This window comes from Anser cygnoides, chromosome 14 (genome assembly GCF_040182565.1).
Source record: "Anser cygnoides isolate HZ-2024a breed goose chromosome 14, Taihu_goose_T2T_genome, whole genome shotgun sequence".
NCBI lineage: Eukaryota > Metazoa > Chordata > Aves > Anseriformes > Anatidae > Anser > Anser cygnoides.
In genome coordinates this window covers 17,362,970-17,381,497 of record NC_089886.1, presented here as the reverse complement: position 1 = coordinate 17,381,497, position 18,528 = coordinate 17,362,970, and the positions used below count along the sequence as shown (strand labels likewise).

General features: G+C 36.7%; 1 protein-coding gene across 4 annotated transcripts in view; it reads left to right on the top strand.

Annotated features, from left to right (window-relative positions):
• Positions 1–18,528, top strand: part of TENM2 (teneurin transmembrane protein 2) — a 1,595,068-nt gene that overhangs the window by 172,276 nt on the left and 1,404,264 nt on the right. The window lies entirely within an intron of this gene.

The following is an 18,528-nucleotide window of genomic DNA, read 5'->3' as shown; positions in this document are numbered from 1 at the left end:
AAATTGTTTCGCACCTAAACACCAGCGGATGACCAAATGAATTATACCTAGATTTTAAGCACTGCCTGTAGTCTGAGACTGAAGTGTCTCTGACTTTTAAGGTTCTGCTGTAAATGATGCACAGACAAACAACTTTGTTCATTTATTTTGCTTCTAGGGAAAAAAAAAAATCCCACACGCAAAAAAGCAAAACCAAAAAAACACATCTCAGTGAATGGAAGTTGGCTTTTGATTTTCTAAATACTTAAATTAATACCAGAAAAGGTATGCACACTTTGGTAAATTCAAGATTCCATATGGACAGTGATAAGAGGTATTAGTTTGTTCAGTGGGGATTTAACTAAACGTTATGCAAATATGTATCTCAAATGGTGGCTGGAAATCTTACATATTTATTCCCACAGTTGTATTTAAAATACTGCGATTGTTTTATAGCATGATCAAGAGAAAGCAGAGAATTGCAAGGATGTTAGCTAATTTTGTTCTGTAGAGAATGTAATACAGAATAATCCTTGAAAACAGTTGGATATAAAATTCAAAAACACTGCCTAAGCTTAGGAAACCACAAATGTTTTGAAATTCATTAATTTCCAGCTATGGTGTTCTGTAATTTGAAGACAAACAGTGGTACCAGTATAATAATCAAGATAAACTGAAACTGGAAATTTACATATGTATATGTAAAGCCAGGCAATGTACACTACACAGTGAAGAACCTGTAACAGGTGAATGCTTCTTAATGATTCCATGTGCTACTGATTTCATGATAAATTGTGTTTTGATCTGTTGTCTCTCTTAGTTTTGTGGTGTCCAATAAACTCTGGAAAGTGAAGGACATAGATAATTTTAGGTGAATTAATCCAAATTCTAGAGCACTGCATGAGTGCGCTTTGCTTGCACAATACAGCCCCTGTGTAAGAACTGCGTATGGGTTCAGTTACCTGCTTATGGTATAAACTATCATCTGTCTTGTGAAATGTTTTTATTCAAGATCAAGTAACAGGCCTAGACTTTGCTGAATCTACTTCTGTGTACTGCCATGTCACTGTGCACTTCTCTGGTTTACACTTACAAAGTAAGTACTTCTGCAATCTATTACATTTAGTTAAATTGGTTACATATTCAAATGTCTTGCAAAGCTTTTAGGTCTGTCTTCAAAATAAAAAGTGCCACTGGTTCCAGTAGGCTAAGAACTTTCAGATTTTTAAATTGATATTCAATGAATAATTCAATAGTAATACTCCATTGATTTAAATAACCAAAAAATAGTGGTAGTAGATTATATCAGATAACCTGTAGATACTTGTATTTTCCACTTGTACTTCCAAAGGGGGAAAAAGAAAAAAGGTAGGATTCTTTTTCTATTTTTTTCCACTTTTTAATTTCTTTCTTTTAATATATTCCTCATCATATGACTACAAACAGAACAGCAAAAGACAGCTTGAATAATACCAACAGATTATCCTAAGTTTGATAGCTTCCCGTGTGGTTTGATACTTGCTTTAGATCCCTCCATGATATACATTAAAAATATTTACCTTTAATACTGGACTCTGTCATAATCAACTCTCTTTACTACTACTATTATATATGACAGTGTATTCTGTTTAATATTAAATTTTACTTCACCTCTAGCTGATTAATTCTTTTTGTACAAACTACTTCTTATTCTCCTCTTTCATCTACACATCCTTACTTCTCTTGCGGTTATGTCAATGTTTTTCCTCTGCCAACTACCTTGCTGCTTTCCCTGATATCTAGTGCCAGAGAGATTGGATTGACTCCATCTTCATCATGAAAATATGGTTAAATTATTAAAAGGATATTACCTTATTCTGTCACTAAAAGTTGCCCAACCCATGCTTGGTAAATCTTTGTAGTATTTAATTCCATTTTTCAGTTATCTCTATGCTTTTCATTCCTTTTTTGTATAAATACATGTACTTTCAAGGAGAATGAATAGATTCAGTTGGAAGGGACCTACACAAATAGTCCAATTGTTGGACCAGTTTGGGTCTACCAAAGTTAAACATATTACTAAAAGCATTGTCCAAATGCCTCTTATTCACAGACACCCTAGGGGCATCAACCACCTCTCTAGGAAGACTGTTCCAGTGTCTCACCACCCTCTCATTAAAGAAGTTTTTCCTGATGTTTGAACTTTCCTTGACACAGCTCTAAGCTATTACCATGTGTGCAGTTTTTTAATATTGCTGTTATAAAATAAATCTATATTTTCTATTATATATATATATTTATATTTTATAAATCTAGAATTAGCCTTGGTAGGTCTTCTTTTTCATGGGTTAGTATAGGTAAAAGCGACATATGAAATTGAAGTGTGTAAAGCCCCCTCCATATGAGATAGCCTCAGAAGATGAAATGTTGCGAGCATGATGTACAGAACTCTGTGAGCAGTGTTGCCAGCTACAGACAGTATGCCCATAGGATGGCTAAACTCTCTGGATGTTCATAGTAAGGTATTCCTAAGAGTGCTTTCATTTGCTCTCTGGATATGCCAGCTTAAGTCAGAGGAGTTGATTTTTCATAGGGTGGCATCTCTGATTTGAGTACTCTAATAGAAATACATCTTGGCAAATTTGGTGCTTCACATGCTGTTCTGTTTGCTTTCTAATTTACAGGGTAACTAACTGAATTGATTGAGTTTTGCTTGTATTTCCAGCGAAGCAGTTTCACTGCCTTTTCACACCTTCTCTTTTGGATATATTTATATATCTTTGGATATAATTCTACTGGAAACTATACTACCTTCTTTATGACAAAATGACTTCTGCAGATAAAGGGCAGGTTTAACCCATCACCTGAGCTATTCATTCACCACTCACTCACCCTCTTTTTATTAAATTAAACAAGTAAATATATGAGTTGAAATAAGTTTCAAACATTGTTCTTTTCTTGAAACCAGGGAATGTCATCTCCTCATCTCTGTCAGGCCTGCATTTTTTTTCCTCATTTTGTCCAGTTGACTTCTATAGGTTTGCATTATCTAAAGTTAACAACAGCATCATCTAAACTCCATGAGCTAAAGCACTGAGAGAATAATGTCACCATTTTCTTTTCTAGAAGTGATGTATCAGAATAGTTCAACAAAACGTGAAAAGACTCAAGTCATTTTAAGCTTGAGTTTTTATCTGCTGCGAAGCTCCTGCATGTTTGACAAGGTGAACACTGTCTTCAGGTTATTTGCTGCTAAAAGCATTAGCCTGTAAGTACATCCATTTGCCAGTAAGGGTGAGATCATTTAAACTACTAAGATATTGAAAAAACAGAGACCAAAAGATTTTTTTATGATCTGACCACATGGGAAGACAGAGTGTCAGTACATTTTTCTGTTCTTTTGATGAAGTTAAAAGTTTACTTCTATTGTGATTTATTTGTATTTCTGGCTAAACTAAGTTAAAAGTATTTGAAGATACAAAAGATATTAGCTAATTTTACCTACTACATTTACCTTACAAAACAGTGTATCTATTTATTTATATATGCAGTTTTCTTTTTCTAGGTTATAGAGAATTATAAACATTACAGTGAGGCTATATGAATGATAATGTATAAGTTGCAGTCTTAGTTGTACTGTGAGAGAAAACTGCACATACAGTAGACATGATTGCTTTCTGTATTGAAATTACTTCTCAGTACACAGGACTTCTGTGCTACAGCTCAAGATCAGAATGCAGGAACAATGGAACAATTCAGTTCCTCATTTGATGAAGAAATGGAATTGTTTCCTTCTAGTTTAACACAATCACTAGATTTTTTTTTCTTTAAATCTTCACAAATACAATTTTCAGTGACAATACAACCGGTCTGCAATATTATATCAATGCTAATGTATCAAAGTACTTAGTGTGGACTTATTTTAAATGCAACGTATAATTTTGTGGCAAACCTTTTAGCAGGCCTGTAAATCGACATCTCCTGTAATCAGCATCTCAGAAACAATAGTTTTCAATCAATCAGTGGGAAAAAACCCTCCTGTAATACACACAGTTTTCCAGAGAATCATTGTGTTCCATAATTCAACCATGTACTTTTCCCTTGTAAGTCATAATAGAACAGCGACCATTTGGAGCCCTTTAAAATGACAAAATAAAAGGAGTTCAACGCCAAAAAGAAAGAAGTGCCAGTTAAAAGCTGAAAACAATTTCAAAATGATGCTTTTTCCATACAATAAATACTCAAACTTCAGCTTAGACTTTTCTATTAAGCAGATGTTGTTATTGGCATGGCTTGCTACTTCTCTCTAAAAGAATCAGTGCACTCAGGACAAGATTTGTACCTTTTAAGTACAATAAGTGCGTTTGTGGAAAAAGATGGTAGAATTCCTCATATCCAAGAAATATTACTACTGTGTTGCCCTACATTTTTACAACCATTACAGGAATATTTACTCTGAAGGTGGTGTTCATATTTCTTTTATTTCTCTGTTAGCATGTTTTTCTCCTTTGCAGTGTTCTTCGTGTGGATTTCTGCACACAGTGCTGGTTTTGTATTTATGTTACCTCTAGATGAAGAATTGAATATAAGATTAATGAGATTATGGATAATCAGACAAAAAGGAACAATCTTTTTTGCTATCTGACTTCTATCTTCCATAAAGATGTTCCCCAGACCAGACACCATGAAGTCACAGTTATGCAATAGTTCAAGCAAAAGAGACTGTCATTTTCATCTGTACTTAGCATTCAACAGCCTATTAGTATAAAAGTTAATTTAACAGATTAACAGACTTCGTTTTACCTTGTCCAGAACCAAGGAATATTTTTGCAGGATGCTTGGTGATCTCGCTATCTTGAAATTCTGGCCCAAACCACTTATCAAAAAAAGTCTTCTATAGGCTCTTTTATTCCTAGAATGATCACCTGTTAAGGGCACTAGTTGAGAGTGAGGAATGTGCTTGTTATACGCTTAGGGCTTAGGCTATTCAAGTCAATGAAAAGGCATTTATTATCCTTAGAAGCCTTCTCCGAGTTACATTATGATGCTCTTTCAACCTTGGTACAGCATGATGAGCAAAGCTGCTCAGCCAAAGACAGTGAAAAAGGATGTTAAAACTTTCTTTGTGGTAACACCAAAAGAATAAATAGAAAGTCAATGAGGTGAGAAGTAAATATTTATAGATATGAACTATTGGCTTGTCTTGGTAGAATTAATTGCACAAATATTGGTGCACAATGATCCACATAAAGCATTAAGATTTACTTGCTCCTGATAAAACACGTAAAGTAGAAGGAGTGAAATCTGACACAACAGACGTTTGAAAGGTTAATCATGAATGCCATTCACGTGTGTGCTCGTTTTATCTTGGCCTTAGCAACAAAGTCTCTACAATTTAATCCAAAGTCGCGGGTGAACTGCTGATGTGCCTGATGCTTTTTATTCTAAAAATAAGTTTTGCTTCCTTTACTGTAAAGGTAGCATGTGAGAGAAATGCACGAGTGCTGGAACAGACACAGTAAATGCACAAAAACAAACATAATGTAGCAATGTCAATCAGAACTACCCTGAGTTTTGGCCCAGCACTCCTAAAGAAGCACATGTGCATATTCTGGTCTGTTGAGATTATTGTTCCTGGTTTAAATTTAGTGATCTAAATGACCCATTGGATTAGGGTTTTCTCTTTTTATTGCTTAGGCTATAAACCAGTATATTTCCCTTTATGATGCCATACTAAGTTTTCTTACAGTATTTTGTAATTCTGTTTATGAGGACTTACATCAAAGCAAAGACAGGTTGATATGATCTACGTATTTTTGTTTCTAGAAATGAAAAAGGGTTCCTGCAGGTTCAAAATATTGTTTCAAACTTTTTCATTCATTTTTCCTGTACGAGTACTTAGATTAAGAGCATTTAACTAACTAGGTATGCTCTGTTTCATATAAGAGTTGCTCAAATCCATCTTGCATTAATTAAGAACAGTGAAATAGTTTGAGGGTTTTATCACTGTTTTTTTAATGAATATTTCTATATATGGCTTTACTGGAAACTATAATTCTTGGATAAGTAATTTAATAATATTACATTGTAAATTGAATTATTATTATTTATTTTCTGGCTAGGATAAAGTATTGAGTATTTTTTCTGATTTATACCTTTGAATATGATGATCAGATGAAATATCGATTTCATACAAATACTTCTCTTCCAGTGAAAGAACAAAATTATGAGGAACTAGCTCCAGGGCCTTCAAAATATATGTAAGCACAATTGATCAGTGAGTTCAAAATGGAATTCTACAGCCCACAAATCTGGTCATACCCTGGGCTGCACCCAAAGAGGCTGAGGGAGCAGGGTGAGGGAGGGGGTTCTGCCCCTCTGCTCTGCCCTTGTGAGACCCCACCTGCAGCCTGCGCTCAGCTCTGGGGCCCCCAGCCCAAGAAAGGTGTAGACCTGTTGGAGTGGGTCCAGAGGAGCGCTGCAAAAATGATCAGGGGGTTGGAGCTCCTCTTCTGACATCACTGGCTGAGGGAGCTGGGGTTGTTCAGCCTGAAGGAGAGAAGGTGCTGGGGAGACCTCATTGCAGCCTTTCAATACAAAAGATGTGGAGAGACTTTTTAAGAGGCCGTGTAGTGATAGGGCAGGGGTAATGGCTTTAAACTGAAAGAGGGCAGGTTTATGTAAGACGTAAGGAAGAAATACTTTATGAGGGTGGTGAAGCCCTGGCCCAGGCTGCCCAGAGAAGCTGTGGGTGCCCCATCCCTGGCAGTGCTCAAGGTGTCCCTGCCCATGGCAGGAGGATGGAAACAGATGATCATTAAAGTCCCTTCCAACCCAACCCAAACCATTCTGTGATTCCACTGAAGCGAATCTCTGAATGTCTGAACGAGGTTAGTTTGAAGGTATAGTCAAGTTCTCCAGATATATCAGGTGGGATTTATAATCACGTCACAAAGTTTTTGCATGGCTGCTTACTGGTTGCCAGTTTTCAGCACTTAATTCCACACCTCAGGATGCTTTGGTTGTTCTTAAAAGCCCTGCCCATATAAGAATCACATAATTTTCTCTAAGTTTCTTTTAATCATGACTATATAGAAAAATGGGAAATGCAAATACTGAAGACTCAAAAAACAGAATGCCAGAAACAAAACAAGAACAACAACATGATTAGTTCTGACATACATTACAGTTTAGACTGATGTTAATTTGATGACAGCCTGATCTCTACTAATTTTATTTATTTATTGCAAAATTTACCATACCAGTACTCATTTTGTAATGGAAGGATTTACAGGGCAAAATTAACCTTTCTCTGAAAGAGAAAGCTACTACAGTTCATAGAAGCATTAAGCAGCTCTGAGCTTTGCAGGGTGTCTCTGGGGTAGTGACAGTGCTGCCTATGAGAATAAGGAGGCTACTAAAACCGTGCTGTTCTTATACTGGCTTGACATCATGTGGTCAGATTACATTATATAGTATTTCTGTAATTTGGTTGCTGTTCCTCATAGAGCAGCATACCTTGAAGCTTATCTGGTCATTTATTTAGTAACATTTAATTCTGTTTTCTCCTGTTAAGAATAATAGAGTAGGCAGGGCTGTCTGTCCTCGCACTGACAGCATAGCAGCATTACTAGAGGTCTGCCAATGGAATCAATTATGATTTGGAAAATGGCAAGCCCTGGGTCTCTGCCAATCTGCAAATAGATTGGGCAGTTTGCTATTTCTGACAATGTCTGCAATTTTAAATGATGAAAAATAGTTTTTTTTCTCAGCTTTTTTTTTTTCTTCAACAGTAGGTGACATGACATGACATTAGAAATAGCAGGCAATGTGATGCCATATGGTTGTGCTCTGGAGTACTAGCCAAGTTCTTGATCATCAGTGCTAAAAAGATGTCTTATGTAAGATTTGTACATTTGCACTAATGTTTCCACTTCGGAGTGGTTTTTGAAAGACTATGTTGGGTAGGTGATATTTTGATATAAATATCATATGTCTGTATTTTTGCTACTGTCAGTTTTGAAAACATTTATGACATGTATACCAATGGTGAGAAAATACATTCAATTAGTGCAACAATTTGTGCAAAGCAAAATTTCTCTCTAGAACTGGATAATTCTGCATTTAGATATGCAAGATTTCAAAAGTTTGTCTTTATCCTTTTTCTTTTTTTTTCCCAATTGTGATTTTTCTCTGTAGAAAAGATCCATTGGCTCATTTGCTTTCTTTGCTTGAGACTTAAACACAGGGCAAGAGTCAGGCGTGAAGAGTGCATTCAGCCTGAAGGCCAGGTTAAGGTCATTTAATAAAGTATCTGACACCTATGAAAGAAGGGAAAAAAAGGTCATGTGCGTGTGCTCAGTGCTTAAAATGGAGGAGTGGTGGGTTCCAACCTCAAACTTTCCAGAAGTAATGACTCCAGTTGTACAAAGTAACGCTGTGCACAGCCCTCAGGAGCGGTACCCAGAGTTTACACTGGTGAATCAGAGCTATTGTCAGGATTCCTGACAGGTTTCCATAGCTCATGCTGGGAGCTGGGGCTAGGTGCCACGGAGGCCTGGGGCACTGGCAGCCAGTGGTCTGCAGCCTGCTCTTTCACCACCAGCTGACTCTTCAAAGTAAGAGGACGCTGCACTGAACGGAACAGAGAAGAGATAAAATGAATACCTCAACTTCAAAAGCCTGAAAGCAAGTTCTCAATCTGCTTTGTAACATGTAATTCATGTTTACAAATACTGCGTGTTCCTGTCATTGTTTAGCAAAGGGAGAGATATCACCAGCTGCAATATCACTAATGCCTGCCAGAAGTTTTATGTACAGTGTATGTATTCAGAGAGTGAGTTCTCCTGTTGTGTTTCATCCTTTTAGGCTGTCTGTAAATAAAATAAGGGAAGAGACTCGTACAGTGGAATGCTAATGTTTTTGGGGACTGATGAAGTCAATAACTGCACAAAACAGTTCCTATTTGCATTCTGAGCTAGTATTTTTTATTTTTTTAAAGAAAATAATTTAAACCTTTTTAATTACAGCAAGCTTACATTAGGCAATGGCATCTAAGAGCTCAAGTTAAAAACAACAAAATCATCTTAAGACTCAGCAAATGCTCCTTGATATTAGAGACAGTTTTCTGTTTGGCACAGTTCAAGTTTTATTGCAATTATATAAATGGCAGCAATTTTGTCTCAAAAAATGAGTTGTATGAACAGTGATTTCTAAGTTGTGCTCTATTAAGTATTCCTCAGCACTTTCCACTTACTTTAAAGGAAATAGGTTCTTAGCATGCTATAGATTTACAGATGAAAAATAGTACATAAAAGTGCTGATAAAGTTTTGGGGTTTATAAGTTTTAGCGCTGATAAAGCAATGTTATGTAGGTTTATTTAGTTTTTGCGAAATTAATTATTAATTTCATGAATACAATTTTGATGACTGTGAAACTTTGAAGGCTTTGGTGTTAGGTGATTTTGCTATGGACATCCTGAATGCCTTAGTATTTTCTTTTTAAGTATCATAAACTAAGGTTTGAAATATCCTCAACAGGTCACACTCCTGCTTCACAACAGACCAGATATTCCTCATGGATATTTGACCTGACAGTTTGTTCTTTATCTGGAATGGTTTTAGAGATATTTACTGCAAAAATTGTCCTCTTATAAATAACTTGGATTCTTAATTCCCCTGATTGATACTTCTGAACTACATAAAACATGTATGTGTTGCTTTTTGCAGTTGGTATGTTGTTTTTTCCAATTAACGTTAATCTAATACCTCAATATTTTTAATAAATATTTCTGTGCTGGTTAGAATTGGAGCACAATGTTGTGGTATGTTGTAGATAGATGAGTTTTTCTAAATTGTTCATTACCTTCTTTATTTGATGAATGATTCAATGAATGTTTAGATCTTTTTATTGGTGTATACTTGAGCATCTATAGTTAATGATGTTTCGAACCCTCTTAGGAAGTGTGTAGAGGCATTCCGATCTTGCAGTCTGTTGGTCTCTGTTGATGGGACTACTGGTTCATTGGCTCTTTTGTTGATCCATGAGGAATTCATAGAGAACCCAAACAACACAATTAAGATAATCGTCCTATTTGATCTGAGTGTGCATGGTTCAAAAGCAGTTTTTACTGTGCATATAAAAACTAAATCTTCAAGTTAAGTTTGCAAGGGTGGTATTTCAAAAACATATAGGTGACTTGGATGCATAAATTTCACTGCCATCAAATTATGAATTCTGGAATATAGTGGTTTTTTTTTTTTTTTTCAGATTAGCTTCCTTTCCTAAGGAAAGAGAACTTATGCAATTGCATTGCCAATGTGAAATGAAATTGGAATTACATTTTATTACATTAACTTTTTTGAAAGTGGTTTGTTTTTTTTTTTTCAGTAGTCAGAAACCAGCGAGTACAGTTGATAGTAGTGCAGTCCTTTACAGCTCTTAATTCCGAATACCCACCAGTACATCCTGCTGTTAGGGTCAACCTTTCCAAAGAACTTTCTTACATCCTTGTTGTGGGTCACACAAGCCTTTTCCCCTTTTTGGAAGGAAGACTTTTATATCTAAAGTACCTAAAATTACTCTAAGTAAATTTAATGAGTGACAAAACCAGCTGCAACACTACTGTTAATCACTAGATATGGCATAGGCAATATTTGGCAGACTCCAAGTATGTCTTTATGTGCTGGATGTCTTTGACCCTTGGAATTGTCTTTACTTAAAAGTTGTCTTAAGAGGGTAATGGTGTCATGAGGCTGAGACTTGCTGTCTTAAGTGAAGCTTGGCGTAATTGTTAATGTCTTGTATTCTTTCTCTCTCCTCCTTCAGTCCATACATAGACATACTCTGCCTGTCTCTTCTTTGTGTCTGTCTAGTGGTAAAAAAAATTAACTGTATTAGAAAACAAGCGGAGGTTGACAGATAGCAGATGAATGCCAGACAAGTATTTTATGTATGCCTTATAGCTAAGATTAAAACCTGGTAAAGGTTGTGCTAGTCTTCTATAGGAATAAAACATTAAGTACTGTAGAAAAGCTTAGACTTTTGTATTGTGAGCACACCTACACACACAAATACTGAAAGAATACTACCAAACTATAAATACCTCAAAGTTAGGAAATGCATGTATAATATTATTTAAGCTGCCCTGTATATAAGTTTGATATAATTAGAAATTGACGATGATATTTTCTATCCTATTTCTGGGATTAAAGCAATGTGTGATGCGGTGATTCTTGTCAGTAGGATGCTGTCCTCAGACATCATGAAAGTTAAGCGTTGAGGAAAGAGTAAGGCAAGGATTTGTAGCCAGCAAGCAAATGTCACCATGGTTCAGGCAGAAGGCTGCTCCAAATTAACCCCAAGTGTCTGTTTTTTTTAATTATTATTCTTCATTGTTTGGAAAAAAATAAATGTCTACCCAGCTTGGAACTTTTGGATCTGATTAGCAAAGATGCTTTGGTTTTGAAAGACCAAATCTATTCATCAGAAGTTGGGCTTTGAAAATACAGGAGACCTAGTTTCTTAATAAACTGTTGGCTCAAGCTGGGCAAGCAGCTTCTGAGGATGGAAAAGGTTTGAAAACCCAGGGGACAAGGCATGGAGCACAAATGGAAAATGCGAGGAAAGTATGAGTGTCTTAAAAAAAAAAATCAGGCCAGACTGTTTAAATCAGGGCTTCAGACCAGTTTCAGAGGCCAGTGAGCATAAAAGAGAGGCAGAATCTCAGATCCAGCTGCTGACATTGTCTTGTAGATGAACTGGCTTCGTCACCAATCACAGGGATGGTGCATGAGTGGTGCTGACGTTTTGAAGAACCTGCAGGGGCATCAAGACTGAACAGGTATGATGGAAGCCTCAGAGGTCATAGTTGCAAAGCAACTCCTGAGCAATATGTTGAACTAACATTTTCACAAGATCTGTTGGCAAATTCTAATGTGATTTTCACAATGAATTCAAAACACAGCTTCTTCATGCAACCCCCAAATGCAGGGATCTGAATTCCTTAATTTGCTTCACTTTTGTTAATGAAAAACCTTGTTATGTCTTTCCTTCTTTCCTGAAAGGGCTGGTAATTTTTATGCCATTTAGCCTAGAAATCTTCACCTATTGTGGAAAACTTGAGCCCGGCTAATTAGAATCTAACAAACTATAAGAAACTAAAGATGGTTGATACTGGAAAAAAATAGTCTGATTCTTAAAAAAAAAAAAAAAAAACAAAAGCAACAACAACAAAAAAAAACAGTGAGAAAAGTGAGGGATGTGACATCTCAGGAATCAGATCAAATCTGAATACTTTAGTATATTTCCTCACTGAGATCAGTAGAAATAGATTTTCCCCAAAAGTCTAGAAGTCTGTTTAATTGATAGAGACATTTGATAGTAGTGCTTCCTTATCTGTAAATCTCTGTTTTGCTGACATTCTATTTTAAGTAGTTTATTGGATGAGGTTGTTCCTTGTAGTCTGGAAATGTAAAGAAAACCCTACCTCTTCAAACCTTCCTACACTAAAGATATATCTTCTACTGTCTTCCCTACATTGCAGACAGTTTGCAAAGACAAAGGACATTTTGATACCCTTCCTAGCTCTCTCATGTTTTTTTCAAGAATGAAAACGTGAGCTAATGTAAGCCAGGCACAGTCCCTGATACCATTGTTCTCCTTTGATTCATGTTGAATGCAAAGTTCTAACAATAACTGCTGCATCACTAATGGTATTCCAAGCTTTGAAACCTCATTAGGAAATAAGAATCTTAAAACCTCTAACTCTGAAAGATTGCAAAAAGAGTTACAGTTCACAGTTTACTTTTAGTGTGCACTGTAGTGAAAGAAGTCATTAGCCCTTGCCTGCTGGGGCCTACGTGCCATGACGGCAGAGTGGCTGGGCACATATATATCTTCAGAGGTGAACCAGCAATTTGGTTTGCTCTTGTCCAAGAATAAGTCATTATTATTTCCAGCTGACTGCAGCATTCAGGGTTAAACAAACAACATACTGATTCCAGTATGGGACAAGGCATAGTAATTGGTTTTCTGGAGAGAGGAAAAAAATGCATGGTGGAGACATTTGCTGTTACTGCATATGCAGAACGAGGCAATTTAGAAATAAGACAAACATGGGACAACTATTACTATATGTAGTGTAAGCAGTAATTGAAACAAAGAAAACAAACACTGCCTAGTAGCCAAGTACTACTGCTGAAGCTTATGTCTTCTCTGACAGTAACAGTAATGACTTCTCTAAGCAAATTTGAGGATAAGTAACTAAACCAAAAGAGAAATCTTGATAGATGGCTTTTAACACTGATTTTGAAATGGCTATACAGTCATCCTTTATAGAAAGTGGCTATTGGAATAACATCTTAATAATCACGTAGGGTACCTGCACGTTGGTTTCACTGCAAGTGTCTGCATCTTTGTTAGATGCCACTCTATTCTGGTGTTTAGGTGACTGCTAAGGACATTAGGACTAACATCCTAATAACGTTATTTAATAATTTTAATTTAAAAAATATAAAAATAAGGTAAGTTTACAGACAGAAGAGATGGAAGAGAGGCTAGAACTGCTAAAGAAGTACAGAAGTACAGCTGTCATTTCCTGCATTTCAAGTAGGCCAAGAACTGGATGTTCATGTTTTTGTTTTTGTTTTCTGTTTTTTTTTCCTTTGTATTTAATTACATTTGTTCCATTCCAAAAGTGTGAAATTTTAATTAAAAAAATAAAATCCAGGAAATTTTTCAATTACATAATTTGTGTTTTTCCCTAAATATTAAATAAATAAATAAAAATGTTAAAAAATAATTAAAAAAGTGAAGAACATCTGAAATGGAAGCTCATGTTCCAGAAAAGGTCTAAAAAGGATACCTTCACTTTACTGAAATGCTTTTTTTTTTTTTATCTGAATTCTTTTTAATTTTTCTTTGGGCCGCTTTGTCAGAATCAACCTTTCCATGGATGTTTGCTTTGGACAAATAGGCATTTTCCAAGAGAATTTCTGGATTGTATCTATCTCAGCTCAATATAAGTTTGGTGTTTACTGTAAGCTGGGGAGGGTTTCTCTGTGCTCTTCTTACCCTCTTAGGTATTTTCCTTAGCAACAGCCACAGTTCACTATAAGATGCAGAATATAGGCCTACGTGGCTGATCTTTTGACACAGAATTCAGTGCAGCTGGTTTTAAAGGATGGTGCTTTATTGGGAAGAGTTAGCTAAGCCCAGTCCTATGTTGTTTGTGCTAGATATTGCGTAGACATTAAGCCAAATTCAATGTATGCTGTGTTTTTCTATACTAAAACTGTCGGTCTTCCACAATTTAATCTACAGTAATAGCTAAGTTTGTAGTAGGCTGTATGGAACCTATTATTTTTACCTCTTTAGGATCAAACTCTGCTCTTGGCTGGGGATTGATAAGGATCAGGAAGTAGTAAGTGTTTGCATTATGAGGAATCGTGGCACAAAGGATTTCTTGAAGAGGATTGTTTTGCACAGTTTACATAATGAGACCTTTATTTTCTAGAAAAATCATTCTCTAGCTACATCCTCAGGATAAAGAAACCCTTCTCACTCTGTCCTTATCACAGACACTTTATCATAATAAAACACAACTTAAAATTATTTTCTGATGAATCTGGGTTTGATTTATGAACTGATTTCTGTGTTAGAATCAAACCTTTGACTGGTTTCAAGTAAGTTAAGCTCTAGTGGAAGAACATAAGTGTTCTTGCTGCAGCTTAATCCGTGGAGAAGACAAACATACATTCTTTATTAACAGGTGCTGTGCCTCGTATTTGTATTCAGCAAATAACTTAAGCCTAGAGACAGGACCATTCGTGTATAAAGAAAGCAAATACAAGTGAGCGTAAAACTAGAATAATTTTAATGTTTTTTTTAAAGTGGATGTTTAGTACTTGATCAGTTTTTCATTTATAATACCTATTTTATATGTGCATTTATATTGTATTTAATTTTCTCTTGCATGCATGTGATGATCTAGTACTTAGTTACAGTGTGACCTAGTAGTTAGTAGCAGGAGGTAAAAGAAAAGCAGAGCAAACAAACCATGGTATTTCAAAACAGATTAATAAGAGTCCCGATTTTGCAATTGATTGTAAAGAAATTAACATGAGATGAAATTGCAGAAAGTATAGATAAGTATGAGCTCACAGCTTACAAAAATACAGCTGTCTCTGATTGATTCTTTAATCCAAACAGAATTTTGAAACATGCTGTGCAAAGAGGCAAAGTAAGGTTACTACACTTTCCAAAATCATGCTGGCATACTTTCGAAAAGTAGTACCATACACTCTTTGAGGACAGCAAATGGCACCGGGAGGTATCATATTAGAAAGAATAAGAATAATTAGAAAGAACTTCTTTCATGTTCGTGAAAGAAGTTGGCTTGGTGTTCTGACCACTGGTCTTTGTGCTGGTTACGGTATGTATATCTGGAAGGACCAGTACGGTATCAACAAGCATGAGAATTTCTGTTTGAAACACTGTAAGAAAGGCAGTATTACACCTTCAGGACCTGGAAAAGCTTTTGGAACAAGTGGTTGGAAGTGATATTCTAGATGTTCCACAGATTAGGCCTTCATTTATTCTAGACAACAGTTAGGTGGCAGTTGTACATAATGTTGGCTTTTCAATTGTCAGTGACCTTGCTTGCTCTTTCAAGTGGCAAGACATCAGCGGTTAGTAATGTTAGTGTTTTCAAGGTCTTTCATTGTTTCATACTTTCATACGAGGTCTATGAGAAAATTCTATGTCACTGATATACTCTGGAGTTGTCTGGGAACTGTTAATCGCAGCAAATTAGCAAAATTATTATTGAGGACCGGTAAACAGTAATGTTTTTATGATTACCTATGCTTCTTACTTACTTACTTTTTTAGTATACTTGACAGTGAAGTTAATAGCATATATATATATATATATATATAAAATTGCTACAGACGTAAATCTCAGTTCATTGCCTGAAATTTTTTTTGAAGGTGAACAAGTGTTATGCATGAGTGTAAAAGTCCAACAAGCTGAATAACTTAAGCATTTTGAGTTCAGTGTAGCACAAATCTAGCTATTAGAAAATAGATCTTTTATTGTGTTCTCCTGTACAAATCATGCTAATACAATGGCAAATGCTACCAAGCTGAAATAAAGGAATGGACTAAGTAAGAATATCGGTATCTTCTATTTTACATGTCACTGATCTGGAAAAATCTCTGCTGTAGCAAGATGATGCACCTAGGGGCATGAGACACTCAAAGGAGGTTGCAGCAAGTTGGGGTCAGTTTCTTCTCCCAAGGAACAAGCAAAAAGACAATAAAAAATGGCCTCAGGTTGTGCTAGGGGATATTTAGGTCGGATATTATGAAAAATTTCTTCACTGAAAGAGTTGTGAGGCATTGGAACAGGCTGCCCAGAGAAGTGGTTGAGTCCCCAACCCTGGAGCTATTGAAAGGATGTGTACTTGTGGTGCTTAGGTATATGGTGTAGTGGCAGTGCTAGGTTAGCAGTTGCACTTGATGATCTTAGAGGTCTCTTCCAGCCTAAATGATTCATAGAATCATAGAATGGCCTGGGTTGAAAAGGACCTTAAAGATCATCTAGTTTCAACCCCCCTGCTAGTTTCAACCCCCCATCTAGTTTCAACCAACCCTGCTCTGGGCAGGGTTGCCAACCACTAGAGCAGGCTGCCCAGAGCAGCACGATTCTGTGGTTCTAAGATTATTGTAGTAATTACCTATCAATTATGAGTATAGACATTCAAGTTTATATTCTTAGATGTGTCACTGAGTTGCTATGCATTGGTTATGTTATCTCTCTGTTTTTATATAACTCCCTCTTTTAGAATATCATTACTACCTATAACAAAATATTCTGAGATTCTTTTAAAAAAAATAAATTAGATGTGTAAGGTACGAAGTACTACTACAGTGCTCAGTAAACTGGATCTGCAGCAAACAGTATGAAATACGCCTTAGAGAATCCTAATTAATTTAGAACCACAGTAAACAAATGGCTTGTCACTTTCAGTTTATATAAGTATAAAAAAAAAGTGGAGGTTGGGGTTAGAAATACTCACAAGAACATATGCTTAACAAACCACAGTAAGCAGAACAAACCGGAGAGAGTCTAAGCAGAAGCAGAGATAACCCTGGCACCATCAGCAGATTGTATGGCTACGATCCAGAACGCAAACAGAAGATCGTTCAAACAAGTCATTCATATATTTAATTAACTATGGCAAAGTGTTCTGATAGTGAGAGGCTATTTTAATATTGTGCAAATGCCACACTAACCACATGCTCACCCGTGTTCTTCTAGAGATAACAGCAAAACTCCCACTGACTGAAACAGGAGCAAGACAGGACATTGAATATTGAAAATTGGGGGTTGTATTGCATGCCATTAAATCTTCAAATTTGTGAAAACAGCAGACTGAAGAGAGCAAAATGTGCTATTTTGTTATAAACCTTGGCAATTTCTTCTTTTTCTATACCCTGAATTCTTACTAAAACCATTTGGTTAACTAAATTTGTGTATTTTACATTTCTATGTGTGTGTATGTATATATTTCTATATATTATAAGAAGAACATACATACTTTCATGTACACAAACACAAAAATATATGTATGTGCTGAGGGGAAGATCGCTGTATGTTTGGTCCTAGTTCTGGCCATCGGGCAGTTTGGAGCCAAGGCTCCAAATGGCAAAGCCCTATCGACTGGGCATGTAGAGCAGCTCTGCAGACTTTGTGCACTTGGAGAGAGAACAGGAGGAGGCTTTACTTTGTTTGTTGGCTGCTTTTAATGGGAAGCAGAGGTGGGAATGAGAAGAGGACAACCTGTCTGTGGTGCCTTAGTGGCAGGCCAGGCAGACCCCTGGCAAGCTCAGCCAGAGCCGGGCTGGTTCTGCATGTCTGCATCTGTCACTGGAAGGGCTGGGGAGGCAAAGACGGCCAGAGGAAGCCAGGCCTGCTTGGTACAGGATGCAGTTTCACAACCTGTTACAGCTGGTGTGTGCCCCCCACTGGAAGGCACTTGCCCAGCTGGGCTTTCCTGCCTCTTGCCCAGTGCCAGCCGTGCTGCTTATGCAGCTGCTCAGATGGATTGGCACGCGTAAGGCTGAGCTAACCCACCAAACAAAATTAGTTCTGAGTGTTCTAAGGCCTGTCGTCCAGCTGTTTTTAGAGCTTCTTGGAGTGCTAGTACAGGAACATGGGGCAGCAGCACCAGTGCTGTTGGAGGCTGTGTGGCTTAAATCAGTTGTTACACCACGCCACCAGACCGCAGTGGGTACCAGCCAGCCTGGGAGCAGACAGGAGGAGCTGAAGAGAGAGAGAAGGAGATAGGGGCAGCCCTGGGGCTGAGAGACCAAGGACTGGGCAAGGAAAGTCAAGTGCTAAATCTAAGGATTTGTGAAACACTACCTAGTTTGTAAAACTAAAGGTGTAATTGCACAAATGTTCAAACCACTTGATCTATATAGTTCCTGTACATCATCAAGCTAAATGGTAACTATATTGCTTAGTCTTGTTGATGGTAAAGTCTGAGACAGATCTGAGAGTTT